General features: G+C 46.0%; 1 protein-coding gene across 1 annotated transcript in view; it reads left to right on the forward strand.

Annotated features, from left to right (window-relative positions):
- The first annotated feature begins 4,888 nt into the window (after positions 1-4,888).
- Positions 4,889-4,992, forward strand: part of vwf (von Willebrand factor) — a 168,686-nt gene continuing 168,582 nt past the window's right edge. The window contains exon 1 of the mRNA XM_045688600.1: positions 4,889-4,992. This exon is cut by the window's right edge and continues 61 nt beyond it. The gene's annotated coding sequence lies outside the window, so the exon portion shown is untranslated.

Genomic DNA, 4,992 nt, shown 5'->3' on the forward strand with positions numbered 1-4,992 from the left:
GACCATGCCTCAGGACTACCTGGCCTGATGACTCCTTGCTGTCCCCAGTCCACCTGGCCGTGCTGCTGCTCCAGTTTCAACTGTTCTGCCTGCGGCTATGGAACCCTGACCTGTGCACCGGACGTGCTACCTGTCCCAGACCTGCTGTTTTTAACTCTCTAGAGACAGCAGGAGCGGTAAAGATACTTTGATTGTGATCAGCTACGGAAAGCCAACTGACATTTACTCCAGAGGTGCTAACCTGTTGCACCCTCAACAACCACTGTGATAATTATTATTTGACCCTGTTGGTCATCTATGAACATTTGAACATCTTGGCCATGTTCTGTTATAATCTCCACCCGGCACAGCCAGACGAGAACTGGCCACCCCTCATAGCCTGGTTTCTTTCTAGGTTTATTCCTAGGTTCTGGCCTTTCTAGGGAGTTTGTCCTAGCCACCGTGCTTCTACACCTGCGTTGCTTTTATTTCTTTCATCACATTCCCAAAGGGTCAGAAGTTTGCATACACTGAATTAGTATTTGGTAGCATTGCCTTTAAATTGTTAAACTTGGGTCAAACTTTTCGTGTAGCCATCCACAAGCTTCCCACAAGAAGTTGGGTGAATTTAGGCCCATTCCTCCTGACAGAGCTGGTGTAACTGAGTCAGGTTTGTAGGCCTCCTTGCTCGCACACACCTTTTCAGTTCTGCCCACAAAGTTTCTATAGGATTCAGGTCAGGGCTTTGTGATGGCCACTCCAATACCTTGACTTTGTTGTCCTTAGGCCATTTTGCCATAACTTTGGAAGTATGCTTGGGGTCATTGTCCATTTGGAAGACCTATTTGCGACCAAGCTTTAGCTTCCTGACTGATGTCTTGAGATGTTGGTTCAATATATCCACATCATTTTCCTGCCACATGATGCCATCTATTTTGTGAAGTGCACCAGTCCCTCCTGCAGCAAAGCACCCCCACAACATGATGCTGCCACCCCCGTGCCACATGCATTTTTTGTTCGATAAAGTTCATATTTATATATAAAAACAGCATTTTACATCGGCGCGTTACGTTCAGAAAATATTTTCCCTCAAATGCTTCCGGTGATCAGCACGCGCCTAAGCCCACAGTCCCTTGATCAGCCACTTGAGAAAGGCGATAATGTGTTTCAGCCTGGGGCTGGAATGACGACATTCAGGTTTTTCCCGGGCTCTGAGAGCCTATTGGAGCCGTGGGAAGTGTCACGTTACCGCAGAGATCCTTTGTAATGGAATGAGATGTCAAAGAAGGCCAAGAAATGGTCAGACAGGGTACTTCCTGTAAAGGAATCTCTCAGGTTTTGACCTGCCATTTGAGTTCTGTTATACTCACAGACACCATTCAAACAGTTTTAGAAACTTTAGAGTGTTTTCTATCCAAATCTACTAATTATATGCATATTCTAGTTACTGGGCAGGAGTAGTAACCAGATTAAATCGGGTACGTTTTTTATCCGGCCGTGAAAATACTGCCCCCTAGCCATAACTGGTTAACCAGGATGGGGAGACCCACTGGAGGCCTGGACCGAGGAGGAGGCACAGGATAAACCAGGCTGTGGGGGAGCACTGGAGTTCTAGTATGGACGCTCTTTACCCACACTCCAGGCTGAATGCCCACTTTGGCCCGGCACGGGCGGAGCGCAGGCATTGGGCAAACTGGGCCCTCCCAGCGCTCTGGAGACACAGTGCGCAGCGCCGGTGCAGGATAACCTGGACCGAGGAGGCGCACTGGAGACCAGACGCGCTGAGCTGGCACCATCCGCCCTGGCTCGATTCCTGCACTCGCATGGCACTTGCGGGGGGCTGGCCTATAGCGCACCGGGCTATGCACGCTCACTGGAGACACCGTGTGCTTTACCGCATAACACGGTGCCTGACCAGTGCTGCGCTGCCTGCCATAAGCACGGAGAGTTGGCCCAGAATTCCTTCCTGGTTCCGCCACACTCCCCGTGTGCCCCCCCCCCCCAAAAAAAAAATGTGGGGCTGCCTCTCGTGCCTGTTGCGCTCCCTTTCCTCATACCAGCGCCTCTCAGCTGTCACTGCCTCGATCTCCCACTGCGGGCGGTGATACTCCCCTGCTTGAGCCCATGGTCCCTTTCCGTCCATTAATTCTTCCCATCTCCAGGAATCCTGAACGTTCCTCTCCATCTTCTCCAAAGTCCATGAGTCCATATTACTTTCCTTCTCCTGGTGCCTCTCCTTCCTCCGCTGCTTGGTCCGTTTTTGGTGGGTAATTCTGTAACGGCTGTCGGGAGAGAGAGTAGACCAAGGCGCAGCGGAGTTAGTGTTCATCATGATTGTATTTAATTAACGTAAGAACACTGTACAAAAACAAGATAACCAACAGCAAAACAGTCCTGTTCAGAAATAATCTAAACAGAAACAATTACCCACAAAACCCCAACGGAAAAACAGGCACTTATGTGTGACTCCCAATCAGCAACAACCAACAACAGCTGTGCCTGATTGGAAGCCACACGGCCAAAATCAATGAAACAGACAACATAGAAAATGCACACAGAATGCACAATGTAACACCCTGGCCTAACCAAAACAAAGAACAAAAAACCCCTCTCTATGGCCAGGGCGTTACACTGTGACACATCCATAACCTGAGCGGAAACCAGATTACATACCAGAGAGAATACTATAGACCTCAAGAAGCCAGTCAGTTGATTATAGACAAGTTTTTCCAACACTTTTGATAAACAGGGTAAAATAGGAATAGGCCGAAACGTACGGAAAAAAAGGTATGAAATATATGCATTCACTACTGTAAGTCACTCTGGATAAGAGCGTCTGCTAAATGACTAAAATGTAAATGTAATTAGGATGAGCTTGATCTCCCCCTTTAAATAAAGGAATAACTGTGGCTGCCTTCCAAGCAATGGGAACCTCCCCAGAGAGGAGAGAAGGGTCAGATAATCTTGGCAATCCTAATTGCTGCCCCTATAATCATGGCAATTATAGGGGCAGAGGGTAGTATATTGGAATGGCCTCAGTGTAGAGGAGCAGAGGGTAGTATATTGGAATGGCCTCAGTGTAGAGGGGGAGGAGAGGGTAGTATATTGGAATGGCCTCAGTGTAGAGGGGGAGGGGAGAGGGTACTATATTGTAATAGCCTCAGTGTAGAGGGGGAGGGGGAGAGGGTAGTATTTGTAATGGCCTCAGTGTAGAGGGGGAGAGGGTAGTATATTGGAATGGCCTCAGTGTAGAGGGGAAGGGGGAGGGGGTAGTATATTGTAATGGCCTCAGTGTAGAGGGGAAGGGGGAGGGGGTAGTTTAACCTCTATGGGCTAGGTGGGACGCCTACGTAACAGCCACTGCCAGCCTGTGGCGCGATTTTCAAAACCTTAAAAATCCTATTACTTCAATTTCTCAAACATATGACTATTTTACAGCCATTTAAAGACAAGACTCTCGTTAATCTAACCACACTGTCCGATTTCAAAAAGGCTTTACAACGAAAGCAAAACATTAGATTATGTCAGCAGAGTACCAAGCCAGAAATAATCAGACACCCATTTTTCAAGCCAGCATATAATGTCACCAAAACCCAGATGTCAGGGAAATAACCTACACTCAGGATCAAAGTAAACAGTTTTAATATAGCCAATTGAAATTTTGCACTAGTGAGTTTGAGCATCTCATTTAGGATGCCATCAGGTCCGTTTTTAAATTTGAGGGCCTGAAGTTTCTTATAGAGCTCCTGGTCAGTAATTGGTGAGTCCAATGGATTTTGATTGTCCTTTATAGCTTTTTCTAATCCATTCAACTTGTCATGAATTTGGCGTTGTTCTGCGTTTGTGTCAATTTGAACGGTGTTGTAGAGTGTTTTGAAATGGGTTGTCCATATGTCACCATTTTGTATCGCTAATTCCTCTTGTTTATATTTTTTTTAGTTTTTTCCAATTTTGCCAGAAGTTGTTTGTGTTTATGGACTCCTCAATTAGTGTCAGCTGCTTGCTGTTGTACTGTGCTTTTTGGGTTCTGAGTGTACGTTTATAGAGTTTTAAAGTCTCACAGTAATGAAGGCGTAATTCACCATTATTTGGGTCTCTGTGCTTTTGGTTGGATAGTGTTCTAAGTTTTTTCCTTATCATTTTACAATCTGCATCAAACCAGTTGTCATCTGTGATTTTTTTAGTTTAGTTTTTTATCAATTTCAATTGAGCTTCTTTTGCCGTTTGCCTGAATATATAGTTGATGTTTCGTACTGCTAGATTGATGCCTTCTTTACTGTGAGTGAATGTGGTATCCAGAAAGTTATCTAAGAGGGTTTGGATATTTTGGTTGCAGGTTGCTTTCTGGTAATCTTCTGTGCTGTTTTGGGCCCATCTGTATACATTTCTGATGTTGTACAGCTTACTGGGCTGTGAATGTGTGGTTGTTTCCATGTCTGTTCTTTTGAGGAACAATGTAATTTGGCTGTGATCAGACAGAGGTCTGTCTCTCTCTCTCTCTCTCTCTCTCTCTCTCTCTCTCTCTCTCTCTCTCTCTCTCTCTCTCTCTCTCTCTCTCTCTCTCTCTCTCTCTCTCTCTCTCTCTCTCTCTCTCTCAATCAGTTTTTCTGTGTGACTCACCCCTCTGTAGTGTTATTGTGTTCTATACTGATTGGTGATAGGGTAGCTGTGTGTGTGTTTTCTGCTTGAGATGTTTGGATTGGCAGGGATGTGCGTGTGTGGAATGTTTGGGTTGGCATTGGTGTGTGTGTGTAGACTAATCAGTTAGTTGGCTGATGGACTGACACTTCCTTCAATTGTTACTTTGATGGAGATGGGTGGGGGACTAGTGGGGGGCACTGTGCCCGTAGAAGACATAACACACACTTGGCTTCAGTGGGCTTCCTCTGCTATATAACAGACCTCCCAGTGAGTGTAAGTGTGAGAGAGAGAGAGAGAGAGAGAGTGGGACATCAACACATTAGAACACTGTGGATTACATCTATAGTTCTCACTGTCTGGACTTTTACCTGT

The sequence above is a fragment of the Salmo salar genome, chromosome ssa10 (genome assembly GCF_905237065.1).
Source record: "Salmo salar chromosome ssa10, Ssal_v3.1, whole genome shotgun sequence".
In the NCBI taxonomy this organism is placed as follows: domain Eukaryota; kingdom Metazoa; phylum Chordata; class Actinopteri; order Salmoniformes; family Salmonidae; genus Salmo; species Salmo salar.